We start from the raw sequence: 22,692 nt of genomic DNA, 5'->3' as shown, positions 1-22,692 counted from the left end.
AAATTAGCCCCTACATTTCAAAGTCCTGATTCCAATACCTCACTGTATCCTGAACCTATGCAGATAGGCAATACTCGCCTCTCTGAAGAGGAGAGGCAGTACAGGAGAAGGGAGGGTTTATGTATGTATTGTGGAGCCAGACGTCATTTGCGTCTGAATTGTCCTACTCGCTCGGGAAACGCCCGCACCTAAGTTTCTCTAGAGGACAGGCCTTGGGTGTTTCTATTTTGTCCTCTACGCATAATTATAAAGATCACAGGCTTCTGCTACCAATTTCTTTAACGTGGGAGAAGGGAATGCTAAAGACCATGGCCTTGATAGATTCCGGAGCTGCTGAGAATTTTATCGACCAAGTCTTTGCTACTAAACACACTATCCCATCCCAGTTAAGGGATACACCCTTGGCCGTTGAGGCCATAGATGGTAGACCTTTACTTGAGCCTGTTATCTCTCGTGAGACTATACCCATTAACTTAAATATTGGTATCTTACACGAGGAGAACTTATCACTTATGCTCATTTCATCTCCTTCTGTTCCCATAGTCCTGGGCTACCCATGGTTAAAGAGACATAACCCTATTATCGATTGGGAATTAGGGGAGATAATCTCATGGGGCCAGGGTTGTCAGGAGAGGTGTTTACGCAGGGTGTCTCCATTGGCTACGATTAACACACCAGATAGTTCTACCCAGTCTACAGGGAGACAGATACCTCCTCTGTACATAGACTTGAAAGCAGTGTTCGATAAGAAGAACGCTGATACACTACCCCCACACAGGACCTTTGATTGTAAAATTAATCTTTTGCCCGGCACCATGCCCCCCAGGGGTAATGTATATCCTCTATCCATTAAAGAGAATTCTGTTTTAGAGGAATATATTCAGGAGAATTTAGACAAGGGATTCATTAGGAGATCCTCTTCTCCCGCCGGGGCTGGATTTTTTTTTGTTAAAAAGAAGGATGGCTCACTCAGACCATGTATTGATTACCGAGGTTTGAATAAAATAACCATTAGGAATGCCTATCCGATCCCCTTGATTACCGAGCTCTTTGATCGGCTAAAAGGTTCTAAGATTTTCACCAAGTTGGACCTCAGAGCAGGGGCGTATTAGCCGCGAGGCAAACAAGGCTTTTGCCTTGGGCGGCATTTTCCAGGGGGCGGCAAAAAACGCCGCCCCCAAATGCCCAAGGCAAATGTCTTGTTAGCCTTGCGGCTAACTGACATGCTGGGCTGGTTGCTGGGCGGCCGGCGAGGGAGCTCTTCCCCTGAGCTCTCTGCTCAGCTCCCTCGCGCGCCGCCCGCAGAGTGAGACTGGGAGCCGGAATATGACGTCATATTCCGGCTCCGCCTCCCAGCCTCACTCTGCGGGCGGCGCGCGAGGGAGCTGAGCAGAGAGCTCAGGGGAAGAGCTCCCTCGCCGGCCGCCCAGCCTGCCCGCCAGTGCCGTCCTGCAGCCACTTGACCACCAGGGAATTGGAGAACCCCCCCACCCCCAGCATTCCCAAAGGTAGGGGGAGGAGGGGTAAATAAAAAAAAAATGTGTTAATGTGAGTGTGTGTGTCTCTGACTGTGTGTGTCTGATAGTGTGTGTGTCTGTTAGTGTGTGTGTGTGTGTGTGTGTCTGTTAGTGTGTGTGTGTGTGTCTGTTAGTGTGTGTGTTAGTGTGTGTGTGTCTGTTAGTGTGTGTGTCTGACTGTGTGTGTCTGACTGTGTGTCCGACAGTGTGTGTCTGTTAGTGTGTGTGTCTGTTAGTGTGTGTGTGTCCGACTGTGTGTGTTTGTTAGTGTGTGTGTCTCACTGTGTGTGTCTGTTAGTGTGTGTGTCAGACTGTGTGTGTTTGTTAGTGTGTGTGTCTCACTGTGTGTGTCTGTTAGTGTGTGTGAGTCCGACTGTGTGTGTTTGTTAGTGTGTGTGTCTGACTGTGTGTGTTTGTTAGTGTGTGTGTGTGTGTCCGACTGTGTGTGTTTGTTAGTGTGTGTGTCCGAGTGTGTGTGTTTGTTGGTGTGTGTGTCTCACTGTGTGTGTCTGTTGGTGTGTGTGTCCGACTGTGTGTGTTTGTTAGTGTGTGTGTGTGTGTGTCCGACTGTGTGTGTCCGACTGTGTGTGTCCGACTGTGTGTGTCTGTTAGCTAGTGTATGCGTATCTGTCAGTGAATGTGTGTGTATTTAGAAGGCGGGGCAGGGGGGAAGGGTTGGGTGGGGGTGGCGCGCGTGCGCGCGGGGGGGGGGCTGTCTGAGTTTTGTCCTGCCTAGGGCAGCACAAAACCAAGATACACCACTGCCTCAGAGGGGCATATAACTTGGTGAGAATTCAACAAGGTCACGAGTGGAAGACCATGGCCTTGATAGATTCCGGAGCTGCTGAGAATTTTATCGACCAAGTCTTTGCTACTAAACACACTATCCCATCCCAGTTAAGGGATACACCCTTGGTCGTTGAGGCCATAGATGGTAGACCTTTACTTGAGCCTGTTATCTCTCGTGAGACTATACCCATTAACTTAACTATTGGTATCTTACACGAGGAGAACTTATCACTTATGCTCATTTCATCTCCTTCTGTTCCCATAGTCCTGGGCTACCCATGGTTAAAGAGACATAACCCTATTATCGATTGGGAATTAGGGGAGATAATCTCATGGGGCCAGGGTTGTCAGGAGAGGTGTTTACGCAGGGTGTCTCCATTGGCTACGATTAACACACCAGATAGTTCTACCCAGTCTACAGGGAGACAGATACCTCCTCTGTACATAGACTTGAAAGCAGTGTTCGATAAGAAGAACGCTGATACACTACCCCCACACAGGACCTTTGATTGTAAAATTAATCTTTTGCCCGGCACCATGCCCCCCAGGGGTAATGTATATCCTCTATCCATTAAAGAGAATTCTGTTTTAGAGGAATATATTCAGGAGAATTTAGACAAGGGATTCATTAGGAGATCCTCTTCTCTCGCCGGGGCTGGATTTTTTTTTGTTAAAAAGAAGGATGGCTCACTCAGACCATGTATTGATTACCGAGGTTTGAATAAAATAACCATTAGGAATGCCTATCCGATCCCCTTGATTACTGAGCTCTTTGATCGGCTAAAAGGTTCTAAGATTTTCACCAAGTTGGACCTCAGAGGGGCATATAACTTGGTGAGAATTCAACAAGGTCACGAGTGGAAGACAGCGTTTAATACCCGCTACGGGCATTATGAGTACACGGTCATGCCTTTTGGCCTTTGTAACGCACCGGCAGTATTCCAGGATCTAATTAACGAAGTTCTTAGGGAATTTCAACAGGATTGTGTTATTGTATACCTGGATGACATTCTCATACACTCTAGAGAGATTGAGACCCACCATAGACAAGTCAGAAAGGTATTACACAAACTTCTACAACACGGCTTATACTGCAAATTGGAGAAATGCAGCTTTGACCAGACCCAGATAGATTTTCTTGGATACGTGATTTCTGGGGAAGGCTTTAAGATGGATCCTGACAAACTCCAGTCTATTCTAGATTGGCCATTGCCTAAGGGACTCAAGGCTATCCAGAGGTTTATTGGGTTCTCCAATTATTATAGGCGCTTCATTAAGGGTTACTCTTCTATTATTGCACCTATTACCAATATGACCAAACAAGGGGCTGATACTAAGACTTGGTCTACTGAAGCTCTCATTGCTTTCAAAAATCTCAAAGAACTTTTTGCTTCTGCTCCAATATTAGTCCATCCTGATACATCCTTGCCGTTCCTACTTGAGGTCGATGCCTCTGAGACAGGAGTAGGTGCCGTTCTCTCACAAAGGTTGGGGGTGGATAAACCGTTACATCCTTGTGTTTTTTTTTTCCAAGAAACTTTCTGGGCCTGAGAGCAGGTATGACATCGGAGACAGGGAATTGTTAGCAGTCATTAAAGCCTTGAAAGAGTGGAGACATCTATTGGAGGGCACCTTACATACGGTTACTATTTTGACGGACCACAAGAACTTGTCCTATATTGGGGAGGCTAAGCGTTTGTCCTCTAGGCAAGCTCGTTGGTCCTTATTCCTGACTCATTTCAATTATGTACTTACTTACAGACCTGGCTCTAAGAACTCTAAGGCCGATGCTTTGTCTCGACAATATGAACCTTTCACTGTATCTGAACCGATTCTTTCTTCTATAGTTCCTAAATGCAAGATTGTTGCTAATACGAATCTCAGGATTCATTCTCCATTACTGGCCGAGATCATTAAGCTGCAACATCTAGCACCTAAACAGACTCCTGAGGGTCGACATTCCGTTCCTCCTACTCTTCAACTGGAGCTGTTGCAATGTTTCCATAACAGCAAGATGGCGGGACATCCTGGTATCCGCAAAACGTATGCTTTGATTTCTAAAGACTTCTGGTGGCCTGCTTTACGTAAAGATACTAAAGATTTCATCGCTGCGTGTGAAGTGTGTACTAAGATCAAACAACCTCATACGCTCCCAAGTGGATTCCTGCATCCCTTAGAGGTACCAGAGAAACCATGGTCTTGTTTGGCCATGGACTTTATTGTCGATCTACCTATCTCTAAAAAACAGACTGTTATCCTCACCGTGGTTGACAGATTCACCAAGATGGCCCACTTCATTCCCTTGCCTAAACTTCCATCCTCCCAAGAGTTGGCAGAGATATTCGCGAGGGAGATTTTTCGCTTACATGGGATACCTTCCCAAATCGTATCTGACAGAGGGTCCAAATTTGTTTCCCGTTTTTGGAGATCCTTTTGTTCTCAACTAGGTATTAAATTAAATTTCTCTTCTGCCTATCATCCCCAGTCTAACGGAGCTGCTGAACGTACTAACCAAAAGATTGAGCAATATCTACGTTGTTTTGTTTCCGAACACCAGGACGATTGGGTCGGTTTGATTCCTTGGGCGGAGTTTGCGCACAACAATCTCGTTTGTGACTCTACTCATTCAAGCCCCTTCTTCATGAACTATTATTATTATTATTATTATTGCCATTTATATAGCGCCAACAGATTCCGTAGCGCTTTACAATATTATGAGAGGGGGATTTAACTATAAATAGGACAATTACAAATAAACTTACAGGAACAATAGGTTGAAGAGGACCCTGCTCAAACGAGCTTACATTCTATAGGCTTTCATCCATCTATTCTTCCCTCGGTTTCTCCTTCCCAAGGTGTACCGTCGGTTGATGTACATGTTGCCAATTTGAGGAAGTTGTGGGATCAGACTCGACAAATTCTTCTACACAATTCTATGCTGGTTAAGAAACACGCCGATAAACGTAGAAGGGCGGCTCCGATTTTCGTTCCAGGCGATAGAGTATGGTTAAGCACTAGGAATATTCGGCTTAAAGTTCCTTCCATGAAATTTGCTCCTCGATATATTGGCCCTTACAGGATTTTGACTCGAATTAACCCAGTGGCGTATCGTCTAGCTCTCCCAGCTGCCTTACGCATCCCTAACTCCTTTCACGTTTCATTGTTGAAACCCCTAGTTTGTAACAGATTCTCCTCCACGATCGCCCCTCCTCGCTCTGTTCAGGTGGAGGGTCAGGAGGAGTATGAGGTTAACTCCATCATTGATTCTCGTATCTCTCGGGGGAGAGTACAATATTTGGTCGACTGGAAGGGATATGGTCCTGAGGAGAGAAGTTGGGTACCACAAGAGGATGTTCATGCTCCTCGTCTTCGCAGGGCGTTTCACTCACGTTTTCCGTCTCGTCCCGGTTCCTTCCGCCCGGTGGGCGTATCTGAGAGGGGGGGTACTGTCAGGGTACCTGAAGCCTCTACCTCCGAAAGAGGTAGAGACTTAGTAGTTTACTCCTCCAGCAGGTCGGCTTCCTCCATCCCTCGCGGCTCTCCTAGACACTCTCACGCCGGCCGCGAGGGATCCGTCTCATTTTATGATGTCACGCACGCTGCCCGACGTCATGACGTCAGTCCGGACCGATCTGTCACTCAAGTGACTGGAAGCCACTCAGGACTCGTCGGAGGCGGGTATACTCACTGTAACCAGGGTATTTAAACCTGTTTCTCCCATTCACTCATTGCCCTGTCGTGGTTCTAGCCTGTCTAGTCACACAGTGCTCTGGCGATTTCAGTTATTCCTTTGGTTCCGACCCGGCTAGTTTGACTTACTCTGTTTCCCTCTGGTATCCTTGACCCGGCTTGTTCCTCGCTCACCTGTCCTCTCGTTCCCTCGACCTCGGCTTGTTTCTGACCATTCTCTTTACTCTCCGTACGTTAGTCCGGCCATTCTAAGGTCCGGTATACGTACCCTGTCCTGTTTGTACTTTGCGTGTTGGATCCCTGTCCCGATCCTGACACATAAAGAGAGAAGCTGCATGGAAGGTGGCAGGAGGAGTCGCGAGGGAGAGAGGACGAGGCTGCAGTGAGGATGGGGGATCCTCACTCCCATCATCCTCAGGCACCACACTGAGCCCCAGGGAATCCACCCTCCAGAAAAAGGTAGGAAACTGGAGGGTGGGTTTAAAAATGCACATTTTACATATGTGCCAGTATGTATGTGTGTCAGTATGTCTGTGTGTGGGTCAGTATGTCTGTTTGCCTGTGTGTCAATATATCTGTCTGTGTGTCAGCATGTCTGTGTGTCAGTATGTCTGTTTGTCTGTGTGTCAATATATCTGTGTGTGTGTCTGTATATGTCTGTTTGTCTGTGTGTCAGTATGTCTGTTTGTCTGTGTGTCAGTATGTCTGTTTGTCTGTGTGTCAATATATCTGTGTGTGTCAGTAGGTCTGTCTGTGTGTCAATATATCTGTGTGTGTGTCAGTATGTCTATGTGTGTGTGTCAGTATGTCTGTCAGTGCATGTGCATGCATGTGTCAGTCTCTGTGTGTGTCTGTGTGTCTGTCAGTATATCAGTCTATGTGTGTCAGTATATGTGCCTGTATGTGTGTCAGTATTTCTCAGTGTATGTGGGTGTCAGTGTGTCTGTCAGTGTGTGTGTGTGTGTGTGTGTGTGTCAGTATCTCGGTCAGTGTATGTGCCTGTGTGTGGGTGTCAGTATTTCTGTCAGTGTATGTGTGTCAGTATGTTGATCAGTGTGTGTGTCAGTATGTCTGTATATGTGCCTGTGTGTCAGTATGTCTGTATATGAGCCTGTGTGTGTCTGTCAGTATGTCTACCAGTGTATGTGTCTGTGTGTGTCAATATATGTACCTGTGTGTCAGTATGTCTGTCAGTGTATGTGCCTGCTTATCTGTATGTAGTCAGTGTATGTATCTGTGTATCTGCTTGTGTGTCAGAGTATGTACCTGTGCATCTGAGCCGCAACTTTAAATACACATACACCCCTCCATTCAAACTTCAACACTACATACAAGCACACTCCTACATTCAAAAACAAACACTACACATAAATGCACACTTGCATTCAAACTCCAGTACCACATACAAACACATTCACACAAACATACTTCATACAAACACATGCTTACATTCAAACACACAAAACAGTGCTAAATACAACCCTGCAAGCATGGGAAATTGGTAGAACCCCAGCTGTCAAAGCATTGTTGGAGTTGCACGACAGCTGGGGTTCTACCTTTAGTTCAATCTTGCAATTGGGTGTCTCAATAAAATTCATTCTATTTTAGTGCCGCCACTGCATTGGGATGGATGCCGTGATTGCATACCAGGGAGTGAGGGGCGACGGCAACAGGGCCCAGGGGGCCCAAGCAAACGCTTGCCCAGGGTCCAGTCATTATTAAAGACGGCCCTGTGTGTGTGTGTGTGTGTGTGTGTGTATGGACTCAGCAGTGTGCTTGTGTGTGTGTGTGTGTGTGTGTATGGACTCAGCAGTCTGTGTGTGTGTATGGACTCTGCAGTCTGTGTGTGTGTGCATGAACTCAGCAGTCTGTGTGTGTGTCTATGTGTATGTATGGACTCAACAGTCTGTGTGTGTATGGACATAGCAGTCTGTGTGTGTGTATGGACTCAGCAGTCTGTGTGTGTGTGTGTGTGTATGGACTCAGCAGTCTGTGTGTGTGTATGTGTGTGTGTGTATGGACATAGCAGTCTGTGTGTGTGTGTGTGTGTGTGTGTGTATGTGTGTGTATGGACTCAGCAGTCTGTGTGTGTGTGCATGGAGTCAGCAATATGTGTGTGTGTGTGTGTGTATGGACTCAGCAGTCTGTGTGTGTGTCTGTATGGACTCAGCAGTCGGTGTGTGTGTCTGTATGGACTCAGCAGTCTGTGTCTGTATGGACTCATCAGTGTGTGTCTGTGTGTGTGTATGGACTCAGCAGTCTGTGTCTGTGTGTGTATGTTCTCAGCAGTCTGTGTGTGTATGGACTCAGCAGTCTGTGTGTGTGTGTGTATGGACTCAGCAATCTGTGTGTGTATGGACTCAGCAGTCTGTCTGTGTGTATGGACTCAGCAGTCTGTGTGTGTGTGTGTGTGTGTGTGTATGGACTCAGCAGTCGGTGTGTGTGTGTGTGTGTATGGACTCAGCAGTCTGTGTTTGTGTATGGACTCAGCAGTATGTGTGTGTGTCTGTGTGTGTATGGACTCAGCAGTCTGTGTGTGTGTCTATGTGTGTGTATGGACTCAGCAGTCTGTGTGTGTATGGACTCAGCAGTCTATCAATAATTAAAATTCCTGTGAGTTGTTGTGTAGGAAGGGCCCCAGTTCATTGCTTTGCCCGGGGGCCCTTAACGCTGTTAAAATGGTACTGCTTGTGTGTGTCAGTGAGCTTCTTTTTAGTGAGCATGTGTGTGTCAGTGAGCTTGTCTTTAGTGAGCTTGTGTGTGTCCCTGAACTTCTTTGTAGTGAGCCTTCTGTTTATACAAGTGAGTTTGTAGTAAGCTTTTGTGTGAGTCAGAGAGTTTTGTCTGTCAGTAAGCCTATTTGCGCATGTCAGTGAGCTTGTGTGCTTACTGTACTATATATATATATATTTTTTTTTCCTTTAATTCCCTGCACACACACTTTCAGATATTTTGCAAAATCCCAGGTGCATTACAGCCATAGCCAAAGATAATAGTGAGTGAGTGCAAGCCTTTTTTCAGTATGTATATATATATATATATATATATATATATATATATATATATATTGACTTGTAGGAATGGCATACATTTTTTTCCAGGGCTTCTTTGGATTCCCAGGGATTCCCAGTTTGGCTCTGCCAGCAAGTGCACTTTACCACTGAATCCAGTGGTGTATCCTGGTTTTGTGCTGCCCTCTGCAGAGGTGTGTTTCCCTGGTGGTCCAGTGGCTGCTGGGCGGTCGGGCGGCGCGGGCGGCAGCGAGGGAGCACTTCCTCTGAGCTGTCTGCTCAGCTCCCTCGCGCGCCGCCCGCAGAGTGAGGCTGGAAGGCGGAGCTGGAATATGACGCCATATTCCGGCTCCCAGCCTCACTCTGCGGCGCACGAGGGAGCTGAGCAGACAGCTCAGAGAAAGTGCTCCCTCGCCCTGGGCATTTGGGGGCGGCGTTTTTTGCCGCCCCCTGGAAAATGCCGCCCAAGGCAAATGCCTTGTTTGCCTCTCGGCTAATACGCCCCTGGCTGAATCATCTGTGTGAGCTGCCGCACACTTTAGCCCTGTTACAAGCATCTGGGAGCTGCTGTTGACAGGTACTAGTAGTCTAGAGATTGGGACATGTGTGTATATAATATCTCGGGATAATCAGTGCTTCCTGTATAGTGCTGCTCTCTGTATAATACAGGCCTGTGTCTGTATAATATCCCGGGACAGTCAGTGCTCCCTGTATAGTGCTGCTCTCTGTCTTGGGATATTATACACAAACAGACCTGTATTATACAGAGAGCACTGACTGTCCCAATTTATTATACACACAAACCTGTTTTATATATAGAGCACTGCCTGTCCAGGGATATTACACCCAGACAGTAATTGATAGCTGTGCTGCAAAATGTCCTTGGAATTTTTTTTCAAATGTTGGCAACGGGGGGCGTGTCCGACGGCCGACGAAGATGGCTGTGTGAACGAGCTGCTCCTCGTGGCCCCAGCATATACCGCTTCAACTAAGCGCACCCCACACGCACTCACCTCAACATGGGGCGCACTAAAAGGCAGTCAGAGCCCCAGGGTACCCCGAGACCAACGGGATCCGGGGCAGAGCCCTCTATCCGCTCCTTCCTCGTCACTCCACGAGACTTTGCGTCCCAGCCGGAAATGGAGGCCGCAACTGAGACCGCGACTCCCGCCGGATTTTCCCCGGCTTCATCAGCCTCCCCAGAGACACAGGGCACGCTAGACGGGGACCTGCGCGCCCTCCTGCCCAATTTACTAACCAAGGCAGACCTGGACGCCCTCTCCGACCGCCTCAGCAGAGTCATAAGGGAGGAACTGGCCCAGGTAAGGGCAGATGTAGCCTCACTAGACACACGCCTTACTGTCACAGAGACTGAAACTGGCACCCTCCGGTCTGATGCAGACCTCGCCCGCACCTCCATTACCAACTGTGAATCCAGCTTGGCCCACCTGACCACCTGGGTAGATGATCTGGACAATAGGGGCCGCAGACTCAATCTAAGAGTGCGGGGGGTGAAGGAGGGGGGCCCGACAGAGAACCTGCCAGAGCTCCTACGCACAGTGTTTAGCCATGCCCTGGGGGGACAACAAATTCACAGACTGGGCCTGGTCAGAGCCCACCGCGCTCTGCGCGCACCTCCTGCGCCCGGTGAACAGCCACGGGACATTGTCTGCTGCCTTGACAACTTTGCCATGAAGGAAGATATACTGCGCGGCGCACGCCGCATGAACACAATCCGCATAGATAACCAGCATATATCCATATACCAGGATCTCTCCCGCTACACCCTGCAGGCAAGAAAGGCTCTCAGACCAATCACCACGGCGCTTCAAGCAGCAGGTGTTCCCTACAGATGGGGATACCCCTTCTCGCTATCCGCACGCAGAGGATCAGACCTCCACGTCATAAGGTCCCCGACAGATGTCCCGGGATTCCAGCGCTCCCTTGGGCTCCCGCAGGTGCAGGTTCCGAACTGGCTGACCCACCAATTCATACGCCAAGCTACAGGCCCTCCACCACCACCACCGAGCAGAGATCAAGGCAGGAACAGGCCCCAACGTGACCGCCCATGGCACCCGGACCCAACAGGGCCCGAGGAATAAACACCGCAGCAGCCCTATCACGACAAGAGGTGACGAAGCACCAACGCGACCATCCATCACTCCATGAACTTGTGAGTACTTTCCATTGACTGGGGACATTGTCCAGACACACGCTACACCACAGGGGGGGAAATGGCATGCACCTTGGGAGGGGGGCACGTGGGGGACCGGGACACAGTCACACATGGAAGCTAAACCTACACAGGGACACAAACGCCACTACGGGCGGAAAAAAGACTTCAGGCCTTCAGAAACAGTGAACATTGCAAGAGGCCTAGAAAAACTGACCTCAAAGGCACCAAGGGCCATCCAGGACGCTTCACAAATATGAGACATAACTGCTATAATTTGGCGGGAAGAGGGGGGTGAAGGGGATGTTATTCACTGCACAGACACGCGACCCCAACAGACATACGACCCTAAGGGAGGGACGGGGGGGGGGGAGGGGGGAAAAAACAAGGGGGGAAAAAAAATGGGGGGGGGGAAAGGGGGAAAAAAAAAAAAAGAGGGGCAAAATGATACGACAATAAAGATAACGACACGTAAAGGGGGGAAGAGGGGGGAGGAGAAAGAGGGGTAAAAAAAAAAAGGGGGGGGGAAATAATAATAAAGGAGGAAAAGAAAACAAAAAAACAATTAAAAAAAAAAAAAAAAAAAAAAAAAAAAGGGGGGAGACAAAACAGGACAACATGGGGAAAAAAGAGAGAAATGGGGGAAAAAAAGGGTGGGGAAGGGGACAAGGGAGAGAGGGAAGGAGAACACATAAGGCATTCCCCACGCACGAAAGGGGGGAAGGTAAAGGGAGGGGAGGGGGGAGGGACGCACAGGTCGCTAAGGCGAGAGGGTGGGAACGTATAGACAGCTCTGACTCATCGGGCGGGGGAAAAATAGGACGAATATGAAGACAGGGGATAGGATCAAAGGGAATACACAACCACAGACACCACAACGCGACCAGGCACCCCGGAGCAGACGTGAGGTGGAAAACACATGACTGGAACAGGCGCAGACACCTCCACCCTTAGGGTTTAATGCACAGGCGTATGACCCGAATGCAACTAACAGCACTGCACGGTGAAGCTCACCAACGCGACACACGCACCGCTCCACCTATAGGACCACCAGACCCACGCCCACAGGCCCCCCCCCACGGAGACATGAACCCAATCCCGCAGCGACCCACGGAATACTCGCACTCACACCCACACCCCGCAACCCACACAATGGAATACGACCAAGGGAAGATCGGAGACATGGAACACACAAAACAGGCTGGACACAGATGACATGGCGCATAACATGCCCCACGACCCACACACATAGGGGTAGCTTACCCAGACGGATAAAAGGGCCTACACGAGCCACACCACCACACTATCAGTCAAACACTGGTCATTGCCTCGGACGGCTAGACAGACGGTTGTACCCTATACCCGACGCTATTCAAGGCCGACGGAGACCATCCCCCCCATCGACCAGAAACCGGTACGGGATACCCGAACCCCCCACAGGGTAAGGACTAGAAGCACTCCCACTTAGGCAGAGTGCCCACTGTCCAGGAGTGGGCCCGGGCCTCAGCTCCACTGAGCCTTTGGTCCTCACTACCAGGACATTAGTCCACTTACCAGATCTAATACTAGGTCACATTAGGACCAACACCGACACGCCACAGTGCACACACACCTACACAACCCTTTTATCTCTTCTTCTCCCTCACCCTCTTCTTTCACTTCCTCCCCCCCTTGCCTACCCCCTCACGCCCCGATCCCTCCCCACCCACCGCTGTGGGTGTCACAGATGGCCGCCCAAGGGACGCAAGCCCCGGGGACTGCCCGCTACATCAAGGAAAATCTGAACGTCATTTCGTACAACGTCCGAGGCCTCAACATACGGGAAAAACGCTCCCGACTCTTACGAGATCTGAAACGATACCACACATCCGTAGCGTTCATCCAAGAGACGCACTTCCAGGAGAACCGTACACCATCCCTAAGAGACCGCAACTACCCACAAGGACTCTTCAGCAACAACCCACTGCGCCGCACACTGGGCGTCGGTATCCTGTTCTCCAGGGGGACCCCATTCGTTGAATCAGACACACTTCGCTGCCATTATGGCAGATACATCTTTGCGAAGGGGACCATACACGGCCAGACATACACCTTTGCGAATATTTATGCGCCAAATGCTAACCAATACAGATTTCTCCGAACGACGCTGACCACCCTGATGGGATTCACGGAGGGCACAATGATTATAGGCGGAGATTTCAACCTACCGCTCCATCACCAAGACACTTCGGCAAACTCCGCTCAACAGGCACCCAACAGGCACGCGCGAACGATACAGCTCCTACACCACCACCAACTCACGGATTGCTGGAGAGCACTGAACCCCACTGCAAGGGACTACACATTTTATTCCACGACTCACGCCACCTACACCAGGCTGGACTACTTCCTCCTGCCATACCACCATCTACCCCTCCTCGTAGAAGCAGAAATTCTGCCCATGACATGGTCAGACCACAACCCCATTCGGATAGGACTCAAGTCACCCCTGTTTCGACCTCGCCAGGTCTCTTGGCGCCTCAATGAATCGATCCTTGCAGACCCAATCCTGGTCACAACGACAAAACAAACTATCCAAGACTACTTTCGCAACAACGAAACCGAAGACACGACGCCCCTGATGTGCTGGGAGGCACACAAAGCAGTACTCCGTGGACATTTTATTGCGCACTGCTCGACACGGAAAAAGGCACACAACAAACAAATACAAGACCTCAACAAGGACATAGCGGACCTGGAATACCACCACAAACGGACAATGGACCCGTCCACATACCGCGATCTGATTCTCAAGCGAACCCAGCTCACCGAACACCTGAACCGAGCAATTCAACGCTCCTTCCAACAATTCCAACATCTGGTATACGAACACGGAAACAAATGCAGCAGACTCCTAGCAAACCTGCTGAAACAGCGCAGAAATCACCTATATATCCCCAAGATTAAAAACACTGACCAACAAATGTGCCATCTCCCGGACCAGATCGCAGCGGCGTTCACCCAATACTACGAAGACCTCTACAATCTACAAGGTGTCGCACAGGCTAACAGGGAACCCCGCAAGACAGAGGCCATTCATGCATATCTTGAAGCAGCCGGACTGAAACAGTTATCTACCCCAAACCGGGATGACTTGGAGGCCCCTATAACAGTAGAAGAACTGGCGTACGCGATCAAAAAAGCAAAGACAGGGAAAGCACCAGGGCCAGACGGACTGCCGCTGCAATACTATAAAACCTTCCTACCAGACCTCCTGCCGAAACTACATTCAGCTCTGAACTCAATTCTAGACGGCGCTACCCCCTCAGCCCCATTCACGGCAGCAAACATCACCCTCCTCCCGAAAGAGGGTAAAGACCTGACATCCTGCGCAAGCTACCGCCCGATATCGGTCCTGGATGTGGATGTCAAACTCTTGGCGAGCGTGCTGGCCAACCGATTGGCACCACTACTCCCGGACCTGGTCCACCCAGACCAGACTGGGTTCATCCCCGGAAGAGAGGTCCGAGACAACACCATACGGGCACTGAACCTGATCTCCGTAGCAGCGCAATCTGACCAACAGACCCTGATCCTCTCCACGGATGCCGAAAAGGCTTTTGATAGGGTGGACTGGGAATTCCTCTTCGAAACCCTCCGGAGCCTGGGCATCGGCCCCAAATACATACAATGGGTAGAGGCGCTCTACAGTTCACCGACAGCTAGACTCCGCATCAACGGGGCCCTCACAGACCCGTTCTACATCCGCAACGGAACACGCCAAGGGTGCCCCTTATCCCCCCTGCTCTTTGCACTAACCCTGGAGCCATTCCTTAACAACATTAGAGGCAACGAGGCGATCCATGGACTCCGTATAGGCCGATCACACCACAAAGTCCTGGCATACGCGGATGACCTGCTCTTCATTGTACAACAACCGGCCACGACAATCCACACGATCATAAATGAATTCGAAAAATACGGCAAGGTCTCCAACTTACGCATCAACTACAGCAAATCAGAAATCTTAAACATTAATGTTAGACACACCCAAACGCAGACGCTCAGACACCGCTTTCCCTTCCGCTGGTGCACCACCAAGATGAGATACCTAGGGGTCTGGCTCACACCAGACCCAGCGGATCTCTACCAACACAATTACCTACCACTTCTCAAAACCGCGCAGGCCGAACTTCAGGCCTGGAATACCTACTACATGTCGTGGCTAGGCCGCATCAACGCGGTGAAGATGACCCTACTCCCTAAATTCCTCTTCATCTTCCAGACGATACCAATCGCAGCGCCGAAGAGCTTTTTCACATCCATCCAAGCGGCAGTCCGTCACTTCATCTGGAAGGGCAGGGCCCCCCGAATAGCCCACTCCCAGTTAACACTCCCTAAAATCAAAGGGGGACTGGCTCTTCCCGACTTCAGGAAGTATTACACTGCGACCCACCTCACCCGAATCATCGGCTGGTCGACAGCACCAAGAGATAAGCTATGGGTTCGACTTGAAGCAGATAGCTCCGACTGCGACCTCCGAGCCCTACCGTGGATCACCCCAGAAGCGAGCCGACGCACCATGCACGCGAACCCATTTGTGAAAGCCACCCTCCGCATTTGGCACCAAAACGGCCCCAAATACTACCTCACAACACACCCGAGCCCTCTACTCCCACTCAGGAGAAACCCAGAGTTCCCGGCGGGAGACATGGGGCCCACCCTGAGACCGCGGACCGACACCACAATACCCCGAATGATGGACGTACTCACGCCCCCTTGCTCTATAAAACCACTTGCGGACCTGTTCCCGGACCAAAGGCATACCTTCCTCCACACTATAGCAAGGGAACAACTGCAGAGATATGCACGCTCGATCCCCCAACGACCGAGCCTCACGCGGGATTGTACAGAGTTTGAGTCCATGTGCCTGTTGGAGGCACCCCCCCTGAGAGCGATCTCCCAGATCTACACCACACTGACGACTGGACGATACCTACTGGCGCCACCGTGCATTAGGCGTTGGGAAGAAGACCTAGACGTAACGCTCACGGACGCAGACTGGGATAAGATCATAACACTCACCCAGAAGACCCCAGGGTCAGCGAGGCTCCAAGAAAATTCGTATAAAGTCTTCACGAGATGGTACATCACCCCAACGAATCTACATGCTAGAGACAGCACGAAACCAAACACATGCTGGCGATGCGGAAAGGAGCCGGGATCGTTCCTCCACCTATGGTGGGACTGCTCCCTCATCCGTCCGTTCTGGGAAGCGGTGGGCCGAGTACTTCACGAAACCACAGACGAAAACATCCCAGTGGCACCGGCACCATTTCTACTACACCATACCACAACACCCACACCGGCATACAAACGATCAGTGATACCAAGGCTCCTCAATGCAGCGAAAGCAACAGTCCCAATCTTCTGGAGACAACCATGCACCCCCTCACTCAAGCGCTGGGTGGAGGAGGTGGAAGACACCCGGAGATTCGAGGACCTAAAGGCAACAACTACAAACGCCAAAGAAAAATACCGTACAAGATGGTTCTACTGGCTAAGACACATCGCCTCGGATGACTTTGTGACGCTCTTGAATACATCTGAACACTGAGAGGAACACATGGGCAACAGGTGGGGGGTGGCCATCTGGGGCACCGGCGGAGTGGAGATGCCCAGAACAGAGATGGGAGACACACAGAGACCGGCTGACTAAGATACCCGCTTGCCGCCAAGCCGCCCCTCCCCCCCCCTTTTTTTTTTTTTTTTTTTTCTCTTCTTCTTCTTCTTCCTCTCTCCTCCTCTTCCCCTCGTCCTCTTCCCCACCCTCCCGTCCTCCCCACACACATACCGGACTCACACCAAACACGACCACAACCCCTAGAGGGAGGCACACAGACACACAAACATAAACCAGATCCCAACTAACAACATAACCTACAATTTTAACCAAAGCACAACCCCATGCACTGCCTACGAGCATACCAAGACTCAGAACAGACGCTACGGACTGAGCCACAAACACGCCCCCACTATCCCAAGCTATATAGAACGGTTGAAACCGCTAACACCGGAACAACAGTCAGCATAGACCGCCTAGACACAAGAAACGATATACTAACATACTGGCCGCACCTGCTGACTAGCCGGGTACAATTTCAAACCAGATACACAACGTGCGATACCTCTGGCAGGCGCCAAACCACTGAAGGCGACATATAGGCCGGGACCACGTAGGGGACAAGCACACATAATCACAACAAACTAACCAACCCAAGATTACTACAAGTATCGTCTAGCACTAAGCCGCTCCGCTAGCTAGCTACCACAAGGCACCCACCCAAACCAGCTAACATGAGGCGATTATCCAAACCAGAGGACAAAAAAAAAAAAAAACGATATACACAAACCAGTTAACACAAGACAACTGCGCAAACCAACTAACACAAAACAACTACGCAAACCAATTAAAACAGGACAACCACACAGACAAATATTACTTTGGGCTATACCCACCTAGTTAATGTATCTTGAAGTGCGCACCTACTTAATTAAACTAAATACGCATGTTCAATATTCTTGTTTCAAAGTTACCGCCTCTGCGTAGGCGACCGTATGCTTTTACAATACTGCGTTTGAATTCCACAAACAGAATGTGATGACAATAAAACCGATTTAAAACAAAGCCACGTACCGTGAACGAAAATGTTAAGCTAAACTGTCCTCTGCGCAGGCAACCAAATGTCTACACTGTTTTAAACCAATGCTTAAGCCCCTGCGTGGGCAATCACTTGCTTCTCTATTTTAAAAGTCAGTTTGATACATGCATTTATATTGTGAAAACAATAAAAACATTTAAAACAAATGTTGGCAACCATGGCACTGTATCAAGGGTAATGTGTTTGTTTTTTAATAATCCCTGGTGGAAAATAATGAATCCTCCACCAGGGATTATTAAAAAAACAAAACACATTGTGTCGGGGGCGGTGCTTAACATTTGGCAGGGGCGGGGTCAAACTGCGGCGAGGGCGGGGTTAAATGTGCCCCCCTACTTTTGTCCCTGGCCCTTCATGTGCCCCACTAAAAATCAATCCTAGAGACGCCACTGTCCAGTTGTCTGATTACAATTACATGTCTGTTAGTCCACCCATTGTACAGCGCTACAGAATCTGATGGCGCTGTATAAATAATAAAATAATAATAATAATAATCAGGAAATGGAACATTACCAGCTTCTCCCATGACACAAAAAAACATCACGGTAAGATTTTGTGCGCTGGCAAAAGTACAAGGACAGTCAGAAAAAAAAAAAGTGCTCATAAAATGGCATGGCCATGATCTATTCAAAAAGGTGAACACATTACCAATTACTTTCATTTAAGTGTCAAACTCAGTAGTAATGCCTTCTTCAACCCGCTGGCATTCAAAAGGGATTATTTGTTGAAGAGTATTTTTAATGCAGGGCTTCAACACATTTTCTTTACTACCTTTTCACAGGTTCCACATTGCATTCAAACTAACATATTATTAATGATCTAGGAATACATGCATCAGAAAATAAGCCATAATATATATATATTTTTTTAAAACATCCTATTTATTAATGTCTATATTTTGTTTAAGTATATTGTTTTGTGTGCTATGGGATTTGTATTCTGTCACTGAGTAATAACAATAATTACATAGTCAGTGTGTTTTCATTTTTTCCGTAATTGTTTTGCAGTATATGTATAACCCAAAATGTGAGTTAGTGAAAAAAAAATTATTTTCTGAAATATATGATGCCTTCTTAAATCAGTCTCTTTTGTGCCTATTGTTGGAACGTTGCCGATAAACGTTCCCAGAATACATGCAGCAACTGCTTGTCAACATTGGTTACACTTTGTTGTGTTGGGAGATGCTAACATTTCCCAGGGCTCCTACTTATGTGAACTATAACTCTAATCATTATCAACCAGTGATTAGAGTTTAGTGACACTTCCCTGTAGTGTCTGGAGAATGGTTAGGAAACAACACACCAGTTCAATAGAGATATAAGCTCGACATGGTGTTGCATATGTATTAACTCTGATAAGTTAGTCCATGTTTATTAGGAAATAGGCAAATAGATAGAAAGGGAGTTTACAACGCCTTATAATGAATAAAAAATTTTATAATGTAGTTTAAATGAAGTTGTTTTGGTGTATAGGTCATGCCCCTTCAGTCTTACTGCTCAATTGCTACCATTTAGAAGATAATTCACTTTTGCTTCTGTTTAGGCAGTTTTAGCCGCACCTCTTCTGGTTGCGACTTACCTCCATGAAGAAAGGCTTCATGTTTACAGAACGGTGTGCTTAGTTTAGACCTTTTTTTTCCCTGATCTGTTACTTAAATGTTAATCACACACAAGACTCTGCTGCAGGCTCCAGTGGGCAAGTAACAGAGCAGGAGATTAAAAAAAATCTAAATTAAACACACTGTGTAATAAGGGAAGTTTAACAGTTTGAGCTCTTTTTTTGGAAGTCTGCAGGGAGGCTGTGTGGGTCACAGCCAGGAGAGGTGTGGCTAGCCCTGCATAAACAAATTTATTTAACTCTTAAATGGCAGAGTATTGAGCAGTGAGCTTGCAGGGCACGATACACTAAACCCTATTCATTAAGCTAAAGTTGTTTGTTGTGCCTTTAAGAGAAATAGATCCAATGAGGTAGCAAAAAATGCCTGAATATAATATATGGAGAATATATTTAGAGACAGTTCCATTGCCCTGTGTATGATTGTTGTGACTGATAGCAATATCAAGCCTTGTGTATGCAAGTACATTCTAGAACAGGTTTTACTTTGTCTGAGCTAGAATTGGGTGTCCTTAAGAATAGTTTTTTCTAGATACCGACTGCAACAATATTAAAGCCACTTCTGTTGCCTTAAATGACCCACGGCTAGGATCAAACACATGGAAAGCCTTTACTGTCTCACCCTTATCATTCTTTCATCAGTGCAAAAGCTCCCCTTGGCCCTTGCTAAAGATGAGCCTGGGTTAACAATCTTTGCCTAATGACACACTGTACTTTCGTTGAATTTGTTCTGTAATCCGTTATCTCTTGTCAAGCAAATGCAATCTTTTTCAATTTACAAGGCCACCTTGTCTAACAAGAAGATGTTTAATTTACACAATGTAATTCTTATTATATACAAATGAATTCCTTTGAAGATGTAATGCAAGAGGCAGTACAATGTGCTATTATTTCAGCTCTGTGATGTTATATTTTTGAATAGTAATACATGATTTGCCCCATTCCCTTCTTGTATGACTTTGGGACAGTTTCTATTAAAGCATATTATATGGTCAGCTCCTGAATATGAAAATACATTTTAATCTCGGTTCAGTATTAGGAAAAAAAAAAGTAATAATTGGTTGCAAATAAAACAAAAATATCCCAGTAGTCATATTTTCATTTACTTTCAAAATACTTTTTTTCAGCATTGAATAAGAGCATGTTTCTCCAAGCAGGGCAAGTACTCTCCATTATGCAGACAAGTTGGCTTTATTGCCAGCATGCCGACATCTGAATGGAGTGATGTCAGTCACTCATACTCATTTCCTATACTCCCTAGCCATAACTAACAGCATTGGCTAAGGAGTAACCATAGCAACCAGATCACATGAGCTGCGGTTGCTATGCTTTTGTAGCAGGAGGATTACCTGTAGGATGGTTGACTCTGTTAGTCATTCTCTGCACATTTTAGAGTGGCCTTTTATTGTGGCCAGCCTAAGGCACACCTGTGCAATAATCATGCTGTCTAATCAGCATATTGATATGCCACACATGTGAGGTGGATGGATTATTTCAGCAAAGTAGAAGTGCTCACTATCACTGATTTAGACAGATTTGTGAACAATATTTGAGAGAAATAGGCCTTTTGTGTACATAGAAAAAAGTCTTAAATCTTAGAGTTCAGCTCATGAAAAATGGGGGCAAAAACAAAAGTGTTGCGTTTATAATTTTGTTCGGTGTAGATTCTACACTGCAAATCATAATATACTTATATAGTGCCGTTTTATTAGTTGTAAATATTAGCTTAACAATAATGACTACATTTCATTCTTTGCTGGAGTTCTATTGTGACTGATTCATCCTCGCTTGATGTAAAGGTTGGTGAAGGTAAAAAAACTTCAGTTTGTCAGTGTCCTATTGAACGCTCGCTCCACTAAGATGCAACAAGTGTTGTTGCTATTCAACAACAACAGTGTTATTGCTATTCAAAGGTAAAATGCATCTTCATAGCTTGAATTATAAAACAAGCGGGGGGCGGGGCCACACCTCCGAGCTGGCTGGTCGCATGTCTGACAGGCATGCCTGATTTCTGTTATTCTCCTTAAAATCAAGCAAAACATCATCTATTTTTGGGTTTTAAGGCCTGCTGCTTTGTCCTAAAAAACCCTTACTAAGACTCTGTGCAGCCCTGCTGGGAGATAGAGCACCCGGAGCCTGCGGTCTACTCGACAGAGAGGTGAGGTGGACGGCCACTGCCTTGCTTACCCACTGACTGCTCTAGTGAAGCTCCCCTAAGGAACTTTTCAGCGGTCCTGTTTCCACCTCACTTTGGACCGGTGAGGGTTATCCCCATTGGCCCGACGCACGCACATCTGCTGGTTCCTGTAGCTTGCCACAATTCAGGTAACACAGGCGGAGGCCTGTCAAGATGCCGGATGAGCCTCCAAGGCTGGAGCTTTCTTACTTGCAGCCCAGCGGAGACCACTCCAAAGTAATAGAACGTACACTCGAATAGCTGAACAGGACTTTTCAATGCTTCTGGACGAAACTGGAGAGGCACATGTTCCCAACACCGACCCATACTGAGAAGATGGTGAAGAGGACTGAGGACGAGGGGCTGAGACGGCCTCCTTTGGGCAAAGCACCTACTCCTACACTAGCCACACACACAAGCAGCCTACCTAGGCTGAGAGGCATGAGGAAATTGCCTCTGCATCATTAACAACCACGCTTGAAGACTGACAGTTGCAGGCGGCAGCAGAGCACCCGTGCCTTCTGCTTCGTCTGGCATGGGAATGCCTTGAACTTACAGAGCACTCAAGTCAGTGGTCTGCAGATGACACCCTCTAAACAGGCCTGCGACTGTAGGCTTTGTCCCACCTGCATCGCTCTGGGACCCTCTGTATCACCGCTCATGCGGTTGCTCTGCCACGTATAGGCATTGGCTGACTGCAGCTGGTTTGAGGACTCAAAGTTCAGATGCCGCTGTTAAAAGTTAATTATTTGAGTTTGTTAGCTCCTTTATTTTATGTTTGTGTTACTGTGACATTCCTTTGAGATATGCAGAGTCTTATAAATTACCTCTCCAAATATCAGTGGCCTCCTCCGTAAGCTACATAACCATGACTGCACTAGCCCCTGATAACCTAGCATGTTGTCTTCCTGACATTTTACCAGTGGTTTATTTCTTTCTCTTGAAACCCAACTTGTAGTTACCTACTATTATTTAATTAATCTCTCCATATCTAACTAGACTTGCTCATTTAAAAGTGTAAACT

At 47.8% G+C, this 22,692-nt stretch overlaps 1 protein-coding gene across 2 annotated transcripts in view; it reads right to left on the bottom strand.

Moving 5' to 3' along the window:
* The window catches only part of SLC39A12 (solute carrier family 39 member 12), a 106,985-nt gene that overhangs the window by 71,253 nt on the left and 13,040 nt on the right, over nt 1-22,692 (bottom strand). The gene's annotated exons all lie outside the window — the stretch shown is intronic.

The sequence above is a fragment of the Pelobates fuscus genome, chromosome 4 (genome assembly GCF_036172605.1).
Source record: "Pelobates fuscus isolate aPelFus1 chromosome 4, aPelFus1.pri, whole genome shotgun sequence".
Taxonomy (NCBI): Eukaryota; Metazoa; Chordata; class Amphibia; order Anura; family Pelobatidae; genus Pelobates; species Pelobates fuscus.
This window is presented reverse-complemented; position numbering and strand designations above follow the sequence as displayed.